Consider the following 18,200-nt stretch of genomic DNA (forward strand, 5'->3'; position numbering starts at 1 on the left):
TAACTCTTCATCTCTTCTTCTATTTTGAATAATATTCTTTCTGGATAGACTATTCTTACCTGCATATATTTTTCCCTTCCAGCACTTTATTTATTTATTTATTTATTTATTTATTTATTTATTCATTTACTCATTCATTCATCCATTCATTTAATCATTCTGAGAGAGAGAGTGAGTGAGCATGGGTGAGTGGGGTGTGCGGGGAGTTTGGCTGTGAGGAACAGAGGATGAGGGAGAGAGGGAATCCTAAGCAAACTACTTGCCCAGCACAGAGCCTGTTGTGAGGCTCAATCTCATGACCCTGAAGTCATCACCTGAGCTAAAACCAAATTAGACAGTTAATCAACTGAGCCATCCAGGTATTACCCTTTCAACATTTTAGATCTGTCATGCCTCTTTTTTCCAGCCTGCAATGTTTCTTCTGAAAAATCAGCTCATAGTGTTATGGAGTTTCCCTTGTATGTAAATGCTTTCTTTTCTCTTGCTGCTTTTAAAATTCTCTCTTTATCACTGCTTCTTGCCATCTTCATTACTATATGTCTTGAAGTAGACCTCCTTGTGTTGATTTTGTAGCAGGAATCTCTGTGCCTCATGGATCTGGATTTCTGCTTTCTTCCCCAGATTTGAAAAGTTTTCAGCTATTATTTCTTCATATAAATCTTTCCCCCCATTTCTTTTCCTTCTCCTTCTGGGATCCCTATAATGCGAATGTATTATGCTTGATGGTGTTGCTGAGTTCCCTATCTGTTCTCATTTTGCATATTTTTTCCCTCTCACCTGCTCAGCTTGAGTACTTTCCATTACTCTGCCCTCTAGGTTGAGGATTCATTTTTCTGCTTTGTCAAGTCTACTATTTGTTTCACTCAGTGTATTTTAAATTTCATTTATTGTGTTCTTCATCTCTGATTGTTTCTTATTTTATCTCATGTTAAGGGTCTCACTGATGTCCTTCACTCTTTTCTGAAATCCAGTGAGTATCCTTATGACCATTACTTTAAATTCTCTATTAAGCATGTTACTTATCTCCATTTTATTTAGCTCTCTCACTGTGATTTTGCCCTATTCCTTCGTTTGGGACATATTCCTATCTCCTCATTTTATCTAACTCTCTGTATCTCTGGTTTAGGAAAGACAGCTATGTCTCCTGCACTTGAAAGTAATGATCTTATGAAAAAGAGGTCTATAGTGCCCTGCCATGCAGTGTCTCCTATTCACCAGAACCTGGAGCTTCATGAATATCTCCTATGTGTGATGCAGATGCCTTGCTGTTATGGATGAGCTGTTTTTTCTTCAGTTCAGTCAACTATAATGGCTCTCTTTGCCTCTTGTATATGGTGTCTGTTCCTGTGATGTTAGTGTATCAGTCTGGGGTCGCTTTGGACTTGAATTGAGTTAGATCAAGTGTTTGTCAGAGATGCAGTACCATCAAACTGTAGGGCACTTTCCATGCATTGTCCCCTGAGAAGCTTTCATTGGTAGCAAAGCCTGCAGTTAGAACAGCTGTCTGCCTCCAGTCCACTATTGGGGCCCCTATCTTACTGTATTTGGTTATCTTTCCCTTTCTCCAGGGAAGGAGTCATTTTGGAGTGGTGCTGGCCACTGAAGGGACTATTTGCACACTCTCAGACTTGTGGCAATACCCTGTATGGGCTCTAGCCAAGAAAGTATTGAAGGGGGCAGACCCACCAAAGCAAATGATGTTGGGGGCAGTGTGGCCAGGTGGCAGTGGTTGCAAGCTCTGTGCACCCCTAGTCCTCTCTATGAGAGGCTCTGGAGTGCCAGGATTGAGGCAGGCTGTCTGGAGGGGTGGATTGGTGGAAGCACAATGCAGTGGAGCAATGGGGAAGTGGTGCTAGCAAGTTAGGTAGGGAGTCCTGCAGGTGGTCGTATGTTTATGTTCAGGAATGGGGAAGGGAAATGACATCTTTCAGTTCCTTTGTTCCTGAAAGAGTTCCAGCAATTTCTCTCCTTCCAGAATACACTCCAAAATTAGTAAATGACCCTTTCTCCCATCTGTCCTAAGCAACTTTCAAACTACTGCTTCTATGCTATATTTCCATGGACTGTTTGTTGTGTTGTCTTTTTAAAGACAAGGACTCAGTTTCCTCCTGCCCTCATAGAAGTTCCAGAGTGGATCCCATCAATTTTTTTTTTTTTTTTAATTCCAGGTTTTAAGTCCCGATGGTTGTAAAAACATGAAGTTCAGTTCCTCTGGTTTTCAAATCCAAATACTATGGAATTCATCTTTACCATGCAGGCTCCCTAGTGTGGGGGTTTGTTTCTCTCCCCTCTTTGTGCTGCAGCATCCTCCCTTCCTGTGGGCAGTCCTGGGAAGCTGTTTAGTTCCCAACTTCATCTTTGCCCTTCCTACCCTCTTTGATGTGGCTTCCTCTATACATTTAGTTGTGGAACTTGTTCTGCCATTTGAGTCATTTTCTGGGTTCATTCATTCATAATGTGAGTGTTATCTGGTTGTTTCCATGGGACAAGGTGAGCCTAGTGTCCTGCTACTCTGCAACATCTTCCCAGAAGCTCCTCCTATTTGCTTTTAGTTTTTAACTCTTTTATTTTCATGTCTTTGGATGTGAATTTTTTTTTTTTTTAGATTTATCCTATTTGGTAGTTGATGAGCTTTATGGATCTTTAAAGTTGTTGTTGCTGCTGTTACTTACCAAATATGTGTTCAGTGCTATACTCTTCTCCTTGGATTCCAATCACACAAATATAGGACCTTTTATTATTTGTTATTACCCTATAAATTATTGAGATCCTCTTTATTTTTTCCAGTGTATTTTCTCTCTTATTCAGATTGCATAATTTGTCAGTTTATCTTCAAGTTTACTGACTCTTTCCTGTCATCTCTATTATGATGTCAACTCCATTCAGCTCATTTTTGTTATTGGATTTTATGGTTCTAAAATATTCATTTACCTTTTTATTCATATCTTTTATTTCTTTGTTGAGAAGTTTTGTTTTTCTATTGGGTTTAACAGAGGCCTCATTTACTTATTGGGCATTTTTATAATAGCTGGGTTAAGTCTTTGTATCATCTGTGTTATCTCAGCTTAGGCATCTACTGATTTTTTTTATGCAAGTTTAGATTGTTCTGATTCTTTATATATTGAGTAATGTTGAAGTATATCCTGAACATTTATGAATATTATGTCCTAAGAATCTACATCTTATTAAATCCTATGGAGGATATTTATATTCTTGCTATATCAGCTGGTCAGTTGAGTTATGCTCATGTCACAATTCTGTACTTTTTTCTTGGGGCTGTGGTTCCAATATCAGTTCACTTTTTAAAATCTTTGCAGTGACATTCAGATGACAGTGACATTCTGCCCTGTGTATGCATCATCCAGTGATCAGCTGGGGCTTTGGGATTGGTCTTTTAGTTTGGCACTCAAAAGCTTTCCTTTGCTAAATAACATAAATCCTTGAATGCTCTTGTTAGGTATAAAGTCAGGATTTCATAAACAATTTTATGGGGTTGCTTTTCTAAGCTCCTCCTTCTCTATAACCTTTCCATTTCTTTCCATTTCTCTTGGTCTTCTCTTTTCTGTTTTCTGTTTAGAAATATGAGGCTATCCCATTCTGTAATACATTCCTGTATCTGTGCCCACATCTACGGCCAAGCAATGGGAAGCCAGAAAGAAAAATAATGTTGGCCCCGCTCTCTTGGAGCCACGGTTCCACTAATTGGTAAGGAAGATTCCTTACTTTCAGATGTTTAACTTCCATAAATTGCTGTTACTGCTAAATACTGCTGACACAATGGGATTGCTTACAGTCTGGGGTAAAATAGAACAGGGAAATAAATTTTTAAAAAGTAAGGGATTTTTCACATTTCCTATGAGAATTAGATGTTCAGTTTCTCACTCCTTTAGCCAGAAATAGAGGGCTTTTGCTATAGCTTCCTCTTTCTGTTCTCTAGTATTTGCTTCTGGTGAATTGAGTGTAGGCAAGGGGATGGTGGAGGAAAAAAATGCTAACTTCACTAGTTTAATGGTATTTTGAATTCTGGTCTCCTACTCCAATTTGCCTGATGCTTTTAAGTTTGTAGAGGACCCCCCCCCCCACATATTTGCTCCATGAATTTGTCCAAGGTTTTTAACTGTACTCATTGGGAGAAACAAGGTATAATGTATTCACTCCAATTTACCCAGAATTAGAATTTTATTCTGGTAATTAATTAATTTTATGATAGCTTAATTTTATTTTTGTTTCAGCCAAAAAGCCATCATTTCTTTCATGTAAAGTAACTTTTCATTCTGATCTTATAAGCAGATTCTTGTTACTGTGTTTTCATATACAAATGATACTTTATTTCTCTAATTTTAAGTTATTTTGGGTACTTTATTGATTTCTATAAGAACAACTATATTTATCAACGCATATTTTTCTAACTATCATTTAATACACTGTTGCAATGGTTAATTTACCTATTCCAATAGTTTGCAAATCTCTTAAGGTTACACACTCTATTTTATACATGTGTTTTCAAACTTAAAATGAAATGACTTGCACATGTAACTTTAAAAATATGCATTGAATAGATGGATGGATGGTTGGGTGGGTGGGCAAGGGGATACTGCGATAGAAGAATACATATACACACTGCTTTTCTAAAAAGAACTATATTTTACCGTTTCCCACTCAAGAATACATGTGTAGGAGACATTTTTATTTATTTCCTTGGCTCCACCAGGATCATAAGTCTAGTAATTTTTTGGGGGGGCGGGGAGAATGCATTCTAAAGATACCCTGGTATCTTTAAAAGAAATTTCTAAGTAATGAATACTGGAAACATTTAAAAGAATTAAAAAATTTAAAAGAAATTAAAAGAAAATTCTAAGTAATGAATACTAGAAACATTTGTAGTTTGTTTCTCTAGGTCTTTTATTACCTGAAAAATTACTCTTTGGTGTAAAAAATGAAACACTATTGTAGTATAGTCCCTTATCTGTTCAGGTAACTCACAGGTGGAATAAGTTAGGTACCTCTAAGACTAAAAATTCATTTGGCCACTAGGAAACAATTCAGGACATTAGAGCAGAGTGGGCTTGTTGAGAAATTTCCATTAATTACTTAATACTTTGAGAGAGCATTGGAGCATGACACATTTTTTAACTGAAATTTTGAGATTTGAGGAAAGGATGAAATGTAATATAACAGGCATTTATCTTTAAATCCATCCTCCTCTTATTATATCTCTGAGGAACAGCACGAGTTGTATAGTTTGATATGAGAAATGGTTGGGAGTGAAGATAAAGAATTTAGAAAATATTTATTACTTTGAAACAGCCAATTATGTATCAATGAAAAGGTCTCATAGAAACTTTATAGAATTTTTTATTAATTATTTTAATTAACATATAATGTATTATTTGCCCCAGGGGTACAGGTCTATGAATTGTCAGGCTTACTACCCTTCACAGCACTCACCATATCATGTACCCTCCCCAATGTCCATAACCCAACCACGCTCTCCATACCCCCACTACCCCCAGCAATCCTGTTTGTTTTGTGAGATTAAGAGTGTCTTATGGTTTGTCTCCATCCTGATCCCATCTTATGTCATTTATTCCTTCCCTACCCCCCTTACCCCCAACTCCGCCTCTCAAATTCCTCATATCAGGGAGATCATATAATAATTGTCTTTCTCAGATTGACTTATTTCACTCAGCATGATACCCTCTAGTTCTATCCACGTCATTGCAAATGGCAGGATTTTGTTTTGTTTTGTTTTGTTTTGTTTTTTTTGATGGCTGCAAAGTATTCCTATATATATATATACCACTTCTTCTTTATCCATTCATCTGTTGATGGACATCTAGGTTTTTTACATAGTTTGGCTGTTGTGGACACTGCTGCTATAAATATTTGGGTGCACATGCCCCTTTGGATCACTACATTTGTATCTTTAGGGTAAATACCCAGTAGTTCAATAGCTGGGTTGTAGGGTAGCTCTATTTTCAACTTTTTGAGGAACCTCCATGCTGTTTTCCAGAGAGGCTGCACCAGCTTGCATTCCCACCAACAGTGTAGAAGGGTTCCCCTTTCTCTGCACCCTTACCAACATCTGTCGTTTCCTGACTTGTTAATTTTAGCCATTCTGACTGTTATGAGGTAGTATCTCATTGTGGTTTTGATTTGTATTTCCCTGATGCCAAGTGATGTTGAGCATTTTCTCATCTGTTTGTTGGCCACTTGGATGTCCTCTTTGCATAAATGCCTGTTCATGTCTTCTGCCCATTTCTTCTTGGATTATTTGTTCTTTGGGTGTTGAATTTGATAAGTTCTTTATAGATTTTGGATAGTAGTCTTTTATCTGATATATCATTTGCAAATATCTTCTCCCATTCTGTCAGTTGCTTTTGGTTTTGTTAACTGTTTCCTTTGCTGTGCAAAAGCTTTTGATCTTGATGAAGTCCCAATAGTTCATTTTTGCTCTTGCTTCTCTTGCCTTTGGTGATGTATCTAGGAAGAAGTTGCTGTGGCTGAAGTCTAAGAGGTTGCTGCCTGTTTTCTCCTCAAGAATTTTGATGGATTCCTGTCTTAAACTGAGGTCTTTCATCCATTTTTGGGTCTATATTTGTGTGTGGTGTAAGGAAATGGTCCAGTTTGATTCTTCTGCATGTGGATGTCCAATTTTCCCAACACCATTTGTTGAAGAGACTGTCTTTTTTCCATTGGATATTCTTTCCTGCTTTGTCGAAAATCATAGAGTTGATCTATGATCAACTAATGATCTATCGAAGATCATTAGTTGATCATAGAGTTGAGGGTCTATTTCTGGGCTCTCTTTTCTGTTCCATTGATTTGTCTGTTTTTGTACCAGTACTATACTGTCTTGATGATGACAGTTTTGTAATAGAGTTTGAAGTCTGGAATTTTGATGCCACCAACTTTGGTTTTCTTTTCAACATTCCTCTCGCTATTTGGGGTCTTTCTGGTTCCATATAAATTTTAGAATTGTTTTTTTTTTTTTAATATTGATGGTATTTTGATAGCATTGCATTAAATGTGTAGATTGCTTTAGGTAGCATAGACATTTTCACAATTTTTGTTCTTCCAATCCAGGAACATGGAACATTTTTCCATTTCTTTGTGTCTCCCTCAATTTCTTTCATGAGTACTTTATAGTTTTCTGAGTACAGATTTTTGTCTGTTTGGTTAGGTTTATTCCTAGGTATCTTATGGTTTGGGGTGCAACTGTAAATAGGATTGACACCTTAATTTCTCTTTCTTCTGTCTTACTGTTGATGTAGAAAAATGCAACTGATTTCTGTGCATTGATTTTATATCCTGACACTTTACTGAATTCCTGTATGAGTTCTAGCAGTTTTGGAGTGGGGTCTTTTGAGTTTTCCACATAAAGTATGTCATCTGCAAAGAGTGATAGTTTGACTTCTTCTTTGCCAATTTGGATGCCTTTAATTTCTTTTTGTTTTCTGATTGCTGAGTCTAGGACTTCTAGTACTATGTTGAATAGCAGTGGTGATAATGGATATCCCTGCCATGTTCCTGATCTTACCGGAAATGCTCTCACTTTTTCCCCATTGAGAATGATATTTGCTGTGGGTTTTTCATAGATGACTTTGGTGATATTGAGGTAGGTACCTTCTTTGCCTAAACTGTGAAGAGTTTTGATCAGGAAAGGATGTTTTCCTCTGTGAAGTGCTTTTTCAGGATCTATTGAGAGTATCATATGGTTCTTGTACTTTCTTTTTTTAATGTATTGTATCACATTGATTGATTTGTGGATGTTGAACTAACCTTTCAGCTCAGGCATAAGTCCCACTTTGTCATGGTGAATAATCCTTTTAATGTACTGATGGAACCTATTGGCTTGTATTTTGGTGAGAATTTTTGTATCTGTGTTCATCAAGGATATTGGTCTGTAATTTTCTTTTTTGACGAGGTCTTTGCCTGGTTTTGGGATCAAGGTAATGCTGACCTCATAAAATGAGTTTGGAAGTTCTCCTTCCATTTCTGTTTTTTTGAAACAGTTTCAGGAGAATAGGTATTAATTCTTTAACTGTTTAGTAGAATTCCCCTGGGAAGCTGTCTGGCCCTGGGCTCTTGTTTTTTGGGAGAATTTTGATGACTATTTCAATCTCCTTCCTGCTTATGGGTCTGTTCAGGTTTTCTATTTCTTCCTGGTTCAATTTTGAGGAGTTTATATGTCTCTTGGAACACATCCATTTCTTCTAGGTTGTCAAATTTGTGGATGTAAAGTTGCTCATAATATGTTCCTACAATTGTTTGTATTTCTTTGATGTTGGTTGTGATCTCTCCTCTTTTATTAATGATTTTATTAATTTGGGTCCTTTCTCTTTTCTTTTTGATAAGTCTGGTCAGGGGGTTATCAATCTTCTTAGTTCTTTCAAAGAACCAGCTCCTAGTTTTGTTGATTCATTCTACTGTTCTTTTGGTTTCATTTCATTGATTTCTGCTCTGATCTTTATTATTTCTCTTCTCCTGCTGGGTGTAGGCTTTTTTTGCTGTTCTCTCTCCAGCTCCTTTAGGTGTAGGGTTAGGTTGTGAACTTGAGACCTTTCTTGATTCCTGAGAAAGGTTTGTATTTCTGTATACTTTCCTCTCAGAACTGCCTTTGCTCTCTCTCACAGATTTTGAACAGTTGTGTTTTCATTTTCATTTGTTTCCATGAATTTTTTAGTTCTTCTTTAATTTCCAGGTTGACCCATTCATTCCTTAGCAGGATGCTCTTTATCCTCCATGTATTTGAGTTCTCTAACTTTCCTCTTATGATTGAGTACTAGCTCCAGAGCATTGTGGTCTGAAAATATGCAGGGAATGATCCCAATCTTTTGGTACTGGTTGAGACCTGATTTGTGACCCAGGATGTGATCTGTTTTGGAGAATGTTCCATGTGCACTAGAGAAAAATGTGTATTCTGTTGCTTTGGGATGGAATGTTCTGAATATATCTGTGATGTCCATCTGGTCCAGTGTGTTCTTTAAGGCCTTTATTTCCTTATTAATCTTTTGCTTGTTTGATCTGTCCATTTCAGTGAGGGGGGTGTTAAAGTACCCTACTATTAGTGTATTATTGTCAATGTGTTTCTTTGATTTTGTTATTTTGGTTTATAATTGACTGCTCCCATGTGAGGGGCATAGATTTTTTAAATTGTTACATCTTCTTGTTGGATAGAACCTTTAAGGATGATATAGTGTGCTTCTTCATCTCTTATTATAGTCTTTGGATTAACGTCTTCTTTATCTGATATAAGAATTGCCACCCCAGCTTTCTTTTGATGCCCACTAGCATGGTAAATTTTTTCCCACCCCCTCACTTTAAATCTGGAGGTGTCTTTGGGTCTAAAATAAGTTTCTTGTAGACAGCATACCGATGGGTCTTGTTTTTTTTTTGTTTGTTTGTTTGTTTTGTTTTGTCTTTTTCCATTCTGATACCCTGTGTCTTTTGATTGGGGCATTTAGCTCATTTACATTCAGGGTAACTATTGAAAGATATGAATTTAGTGCCATTGTATTGCCTGTAGGGTGACTATTTCTGTATATTGTCTCTGTTCCTTTCTGGTCTACTACTTTTAGGCTCTCTCTTTGCTTAGAGGACCCCTTTCAATATTTCCTGTAGGGCTGCTTTGTTGTTTTCAAATTCTTTGAATTTTTGTTTGTCATGTAAGCTTTTTATCTCTCCTTCTATTTTCAATGATAACCTAGATGAATATAGTATTCTTGGCTGCATATTTTTCTCAGTTAGTGCTCTGAATATATGATGCCAGTTCTTTCTGGCCTGCCAGGTCTCTGTGAATAGGTCTGCTGCCAATCTAATATTTCTACCATTGTATGTTACAGACTTCTTGTCCTGAGCTGCCTTCAAGATTTTCTTTTTGTCACTAAGACTTGTAAGTTTTACTATTATATGATGGGGTGTGGACCTATTTTTATTGATTTTGAGGGGGCCTTCTCTGGTCCTCCTGGATTTTGATGCTTATTTCTTTTGCCATATTAGGGAAATTCTCTACTATAATTCACTCCAATATACCTTCTGTCCCTCTCTCTCTTTCTTCTTCTTCTGGAATCCCAATTAGTCTAATGTTGTTTCATCTTATGGTATCATTTATCTCTCGAATTGTCCCCTCATGTTCCAGTAGTTGTTTATCTCTCTTTTGCTCAGCTTCTTTATTCCCTGTCATTTTGTATTCTATATCACTAATTCTCTCTTCTGCTTCATTTATCCTAACAGTAAGAGCCTCCATTCTGGAATGCACCTCATTAATACCTTTTTTTTTTAATTTCAGCTTGGTTAGATTATAGTTATTTTATTTCTCCAGAAAGGGATTTTATTTCTCCAGACAGGGTTTCTCTAATATCTTCCATGCCTTTTTTCAGCCCAGCTAGCACCTTGAGAATCATCATTCTGAACTCTAGATCTGACATATTGCCAGTGTGTGCATTGATTAGGTCTCTAGCCATCAGTACTGCCTCTTGTTCTTTTTTTTTTTTTTTTTTTGGTGAGTTTTTCTGCCTGTCATTTTATCCAGTTAGGAATATATGAACAAGAGAATAAAATACTAAAAGGATGGCAGAGATCCCAGAAAAATGTACACTAACCAAATCAGAGGAGACCCAAACCCGGGAGGAAAAGAATGGGGGTAAAAAGAAATTAAAAAAAAAAAAATATATATATATATATATATTAAACTGGTGACTAGAACTTAGCCACCCACTTGATTTTGGGTGTATTTTGGTCTCTTAGAAGAAACTACCTTCCAAAAGTTTAAAGAAAGAAAGAAAAAAAAAATATACACACATACACACACACACACACACACACACACACAAATAAGGGTAAACAGGACGAAGGGATGGAATATGATTGTAAAGTTTATTTTTTTTTTAAATTCAAAACAGGAATTGATAAGTTGGTTGGAAAAAGAAAGAAGGAGAACAAAAAAAGGAGGAGAGAATGTGCTCAGGCTGGAAACTATAGCAAAGCCCTGTGCTAGATTTAGGTTATATTTTGATCTATTAGGAGAAATCGTATCCCAAATTTTTTAGAGAAAATAAAATCCTCTATGTATACAAAAAAATAAGGTTAAATACAATGAAGGATAAATATGACTATAATAATGAAGGTTTAAAACGTTTTTTTTTTAAGAAATATATTGTTAAGATAAACTAGTTAAAAAATATTAAAAGAGAAAAGAGGAAAAGTTTTAAAAAATTAGAATAAGAAAAAAATAAAATTAAAAAAAAATTTAATTTAACTTTCCAAGACTAAGGATCATGGGGAGAAAGCCATGAGTTCCAAGGATTGCTTTCCCCTAGCTCTGGTGTTCCTCTGTTCTCCTTGATTCATGAGCTTGGTCTTGGCTGGATGTTCTTGCAGATTTTCTGGGGGAGGGGCCTGTTGTAGTGATTCTCATATGTCTTTGCCCGAGACAGAATTGCACCCCTTTGCCAGGGGCCAGGCTAAGAAATCTGCTCGGGTTCACTCTTGGGAGTTTTTGTTCCATGAACACTTTCTGTAGAGCTCTGGAGGATGGGAATGAAAATGGTGGCCTCTGCCCCAGAGGAGCTGAGATCTCAGGGCCCCACTCCTCAGTGCGCCCTCAGAGAAAAGGGGTCAGTCACTCCTGTCTCCCTGGACTCTGGCCACACTCCGAGCTCACCCAGCCTGTGACTGAGCATTTCTGTCTCTGGTGCATAGCCACATTTGAAGTCTCCAAACCCAGCAGATTCCTGTGTGCTGCTCCTCCAGAGGAGGTAGGTGAGTCTCCCTGGATCTGCCACTTGTGGGGTCCCTGCTCAAACAGCAGTGGCCCAACTGTGCTGTGGATCATGGCTTAAGGTAACCCTGAGCTGAGAGCTCACTCCTTGGCTTTGTCTCTGTAGCCAGCTTCCCCACTCTGATACCTGAGAGCTCTGACACACAGATACTTCTGATCTTTTTGTGACCCCATGGGACTTGAGACCATACAGTCCCTGTGAGGGGTCCACCCCCGCTTAGCCTCTGGAGTGATGTCCCTCAGTGGACCAGACTTCTAAAATTTCTGATTTTGTGCTCCACTGCTCCACCCCTTGCTGAGAGCCAGCCCCTCCCCCTGCAGTCTATCTTCCCTTCATTTCAGATTCACTTCTCCACACGTCCTACCTTCTGGTAACTGGTTGATTTTTTGTTCCTAGAATTGCTACTCTTCTTCTCTTCTATCTCCTGTTAAGTTTGTAGGTGCTTAGAATGGTTTGATAACTATCTAGCTGAACTCCTGCAACCTGATGTCATTTCAGCCCACTACTCCTCTGCCATCTTGCCTCTCCTCTGAAACTTTATAGAATTATTGGGTCACCCAGAATATGATTTGTGCCCCAAATTTTTGTAATCAGGAAGAACAGGTCCCTGTTAAGTGGGTAAATGCCTCTGAAAAAGTTAATTAAAAAATCAAAGTTTCAATTCTCTCATTTGTAAAATAGAAATGATAGTGTCAAGTTTAGGAGGCTGATGTGGAGATTAAATGGCAAAATGGTTATAAAATGCTGTCTTAATTTCCTGTGGCAGCTGTGACAAACTACAAATTTACTGGATTAAAACAACATTTTTTATCTTATATTTAACAGCAAGAGTCTGAAATGGATCTTTGGGGCAAGATCAAAGTTTTGGCAGGATACTTTGCTTTCTGGAGTTCCTTTGGAGGAATTAATTCCCTTGCTTTCTCCAGCTTCTAGAGACCACCTACTTTTCTTGACTCATAGCCTCTTCTTTCATCTTCAAACCCAGAAGTGTAACTCTTTCTTACACTGGCATCTCTCTAGTTCAGTTTTGTTTTTGTTTTTGTTTTAATTTATTCCTTCTTCTTTTAAGAACCCCTTTGAGTACATTGGAACCATCTGGATAAACCCAGATTATCTAGCTATTTTAAGGTCGTTTGACTAGCAACCTTAATTTCATCTATACTCCTGAGTCGCCTTTGCCACGTAAACTAACAGACTGACATATTTTAAGATTAAGATATATATCTTTGGGGAGCCATTATTTTGCCTATGACATGTGCCACATATTATTGACATATTCTTCAACTTCTGTTTTTAATCTTTTGTGGAGGTAACAATAGTATCATCTTAATGGAGTATTTGTGATAATTAAATGAGGTAGTATAAAACACTAAGAACAGCTTTTAGCAAATAGTACCTATTTAGTACTTGGAGTCTACTTTGGGTTTTATTTTCTTTTTTGTTTTGGGTGGGTTTTGTTTTGTTTTGTTTTGTTTTTTTGTTTTTTTTTACCAATAAAATTTTTTAAAAATGAATTAATGCATTTCACAGCATTGTGACAGTTAGAGATAATGCATGTAGAGTTTATAACACTTACTGGTTAAATAAAATTGTCTAGTTAATATCTTCAATTCTTCTGTCTCTCATCTATTAATTGGTGTCAATAGTTGGATAACCTCAGAAAATTCTTGAAAAGATTAAACTAAAAATTTCAACTAAAATTCTTGAAAAGATAAAACTAAAACATTAGCATTTAACACAGTACCTGGTACCTAAAAGAGTTCAATAGCAAGTTGGTCATAATAATACAAATTATTACCATTTCTATATGGTCTATGATCTATGATACTTTCTAAAATAATTCCCTCTTGAAATATTTCTCAATTTTCTTGGAATAATAAATGCTGTATGAGAAAACTGGGAAAGTGTTCATCATAGACAGATGGATTCAATCTCTCCAAGCCAAAGCAGATTACTCCCTACCTGCAGAATCCCTCCCTTTTCCAGAGACCTATTGAGGTTTAGTGAAAAGCAAAGATAAATGGGCATTCATAGGCTGACCATAAGCCAAGAGTAGAGGACTTATCTTTGCCAAATCCACATGTACTAGATGCACAGCCGGATTGTGCAAGCCATAGGAGTTCTAACAATCTGCATAAGGTCCTGAGAAGCAACTGGGTATTTGGAGACTTCTGAGGCCATTCTTATCCATTGCTGGACTGTAGCTATTACTTAGGATATTCTCATTTGGAGTATTTTCCTTAGCAATGAGCATAGCTTTGTTCATAGGTACCTAAATTAACTATTAAAATATAATGTAAATCCATACTTTTTAGGAAGGGCTGGGATCTGACTCTTCTCTCTTTCTTAGGTTGTGTTTTTGGTTTGGTTTGGTTTGGTTTGGGGTTTGTTTGTTTGTTTGTTTCATTTTGTTTTATTTTAATATTGGCTACATTTTGTGTTCAACATCCAGAAAACATTTTTTGGGGGGTGGGGCGGAGGTGGCAAACATATTACTTTCTTAGGCTTTCGTTTTCATACCTTCTGTTCCTTCTACAAAGTATTCTCTTAGCCTTCTAATCCACCTAGAAAACTTCTATTGACCATTAAAAGCCTGTTTCAGACACTATCTCCCTCTCCCAGTCTCTTCCATAAATTGTCAATCTATCTACTTTCTAAGCAACCTCCAGGTCTTGTATTGATCCTTTTATTTCACTTGTAACGTTGTGTTTAAATTTCTTGCTTTACTATCTGTCTTAGCAACTACCTAAATGACCTACCCAATTACCCAAAAGTGTGTCTTTTCTGGTTCCATGTCCCAGATAGCAGCACAGTGCTTCAAAGATTATTGAAACTCAGCACATTTTTGACAAAGGAAGCAATGAACTTAGGAGTATTTCAGTTCCAAAAGACAGTAAGTCAAACTAGCTTAAGCAAAAATAAAAATTTATGAAAAAGATATGGGAGCATTTCATAAAACCAAAGATTAGAAAGTAGAGCCAAACCTCAGTTGAGCTATTGTTAGTTCTATAACTGAATCAGTCCCTCATCACTGGAAATTCTTTGCTTTCTTTTGTCACTCTGGAAACATTTTCTTTCTTCTCTCTCTCTCTCTTTTTTTTTTCCCCCTTTGGTCACCTTAGTGTTTATTGGCAGTCATATTTCAGAGGAAAAACAATTTTGCAGAAGCTGAAATCAGAGTATGTATTTCATAATTAGCTCTGTCCAAATTTTATTGGTGCAAGACATTATATATATATATATATATATATATATATATATATATATATAAATTTATATACTTGTTAGATAGATATATTTCATATATATATCATATATATATATGATATATATGGCAACTCCCTATAAGGGAAACTTTTTTTTTAATTTTATTTTTTTCAGTGTTCCAAAATTCATTGTTTATGCACCACACCCAGTGCTCCATGCAATACGTGCCTTCCATAATACCCACCACCAGGCTCACCCAATTCCCCACCCTTCTCACCTCCAAAACCCTCAGTTTGTTTCTCAGAAACTCTGGAAACATTTTCATTATTTTCCTCTTTAGATCAGTTTCTCTGAATCTCAAATACAAGAGGGAAGAGGATAGATACCCAACATGACCCCCTGTTTAAATGCCTTTTTCATTCAATCATGTTATAAAGAACAGTGAAGCTTCTTGAATTCTAACAAGAGTTTTGTCAGAAAGAATTTGATTGTTGTTCATAAACTAATTAATAATGGTGTGGAATTTGGAGACTTGAGGTAGTTACTTCTGAGATGACATTATTGGACTGATAATTGTTCTAGACAAAGAGGTGCAGATATGTTGGAAGGGGTAACACCTGTCCACCACAGGTGCCTATCTATCTCTCTAGATAGGAGAAATAATTGAATTCTTAACATCTTAAAGTAAATAATTTTGCTTAAGAGAAAGGCCTAAGGTTATGTGAGTAGCACTAATCACCATGGTGAAAAGGATCCCCAGGCTTTAAGGTCTCTGGGAAAAAGATACTTACTTCCAAATTCTACCAGGCTGAGCCTACTTTTATCTACCAACCAAAAACTTCAGGGACTTTTCTGGTGTCTTTTACACACAGAGCCACTCTTAGGGGTTGCTGTGTATTTATTACACACCACCAGCACTCATTACGGATGTGTTAAAAATTCAGATCCTTAGAGAGCACAGTAGATCGAAGTATTGACTCCTGTTTCACTTTCCCCATCTGTCCAAACATCAATAACAACAGTGTATGGGGGTCTGGAAGCACTGGGCTAATGTACCTTCCTTCGATCATAATTCCAGGGTTTTCCTTAATTAAGATTGATTTTTGCCCCTATGTTGTACATCTCTTAACTAACAGAAAAGTCACAAGGGCACAGTTTTTAAGCATTAAGAATATGAGGACTGTGGAGGAGAAAGTGGAATCAGATCTTGTACTTATGGAGTCTGGAAACTACATGGCTGATACACTTAAAATAAATCCTCAAGCAGATTCCTAAGGCATTGATGGAGTCACATAAGGGCATTGGAGAAATGAATTGTTCTTCTGACTTGCTTTCCTTTATATGTGCTGCCTGGGTGCATTATTGTTTATGTGGAGGAAGGAAAGTTACCTTAGATTAAATAAGTGAAGGCCACAGCAGGCCAGAATTGTCTGCTTTTATTCTTAGACATTTTCAGAAACATCACTGTCATCAACAGAATTCTTTTGAGTGCTCACAATACTGTAGTTCTCCTTCAAAATGCTTGTGTTCAACAAAGGGAAAGTACAGCCTCTGCCCTCAAGCAAATTACAATCTAGAGTAGAAAGTAGACATGGCATTAAGGAAAAAGGGGAAGTGAAATCATATAATACATGAATAAAACCACCACACAGAGGGATTTTGATTAGTTATGACTTTACATCTTCATGCAGCTGCTGAAAAAGAGACTTCCTTTGGGAAATAACTTTAAGAGAGTTTTGGGGTTTTTTGTCTTTTTTTTTAAAGAATCTAAAAAATAGACCATAGGCTAGGCAGAAAGAAAGAGACTATTCTGAAGATTGTGAATATTTCATGCTAGAATTTTATCTATTTATTAAAGCATATTATGAGAATAAAAGGTCAAAGAACTATGTGTGTGTGTGTGTTTACTATATACTGAATACTTCTTTAATTCTAAGAAAAACAGATTCCAATTATAGCTTCTTCAATAATGTTACCATGACATGTAAACTAATACAACAATTTTCAAATGTTTATTTTATAAATATTTAAATAAATAGCATAGTAATTTCATTTACTTATTTCGTTCATCCATTTTTCGTTTCATATCAGCCCTGGAAAACATATTGTCCATTTATGGGACTTAAGTTTTGGATAGGTATGTGGAACATCTGGAGAACTCTGATAGGGATCATTTGGAGGTCAAGATGAGAAAATCCTCATGCTGGTTATAATAGAAAAGGAAATTTATTGTGAGGATTCACTGTCACAGACTTCATTTGCTAATGAATCCAGGCAAATACTTAGTCAGGGTCTCTCCAAGGTGATCTAGTCTCTTGTTTCTATTCTCACTATTCTTCTTTGTTCAGACCAGACTGCACATTTCTCAAGGGAAAAAGAAGAAAAGTGAATGAAAGAGGACAAAGAGAAAGGCAAATGTAATGTTTATCAAAATGAACACGTGTTATGTGTGTATACATTTATAAAAACTAATATATCAGCTCACTGTGGCACATTTTAAACTAAAATATTATAGCTGTGGAAAAAAAATATGACAACTCCTGCTAGGTAAAAGGAACTGAGATTGCAAAGGGAAGGATTATATTAATATAACTTCTTTGATGAACAGTAGTTGAAAGCTTATTTCTTCACTCATATTACATGTTTACTTAGATTAGTGGAGGAGTTCTATTGAAGAACCCAGGCATCTAAGGTTTTTTCATTTGGTAGATACACCATCTGGAACACAATGTCCCCATGATGGCTTCGCTGGCATTGACCAGAGATAGGTGAAAGCTTGAAGACCACACATCAGCTCTTAAATTATTTAGCCTGGCAGTAAAACACATCACTTCTCTCATCTCACTCTTATCTCCTTCGCTATATGTGGATTTCCACTGAGACATAAAGCTATGTGCTACAGGATCTTAAACTAAAAGGGCTTATTTGAGAATAATATAATATAGAGTAATTCATAGTGAAAATTTAAGTTATACAGTCCAGGCCAGGTTTTGTCAAAGTGTGATACCTGGGCCAGTAGAATCACCATCATCTGGCTACTTGTTAGAAACTCAAAATCTTAGCCATGCCTCATTCTGGGGGTGGGGCTTAGTAATCTGTTTTAAATTCTCTAGTGTTTTGAATGCATGCTAGAATTTGAGAAACATTGTTCTAGTCTGTGGGTGCTATATATATATGCACAGTTATGCAAATACAAATAGAATTTAACTG

The sequence above is a fragment of the Lontra canadensis genome, unplaced genomic scaffold (genome assembly GCF_010015895.1).
Source record: "Lontra canadensis isolate GAN:19392208 unplaced genomic scaffold, GSC_riverotter_1.0 scaffold5, whole genome shotgun sequence".
Taxonomy (NCBI): Eukaryota; Metazoa; Chordata; class Mammalia; order Carnivora; family Mustelidae; genus Lontra; species Lontra canadensis.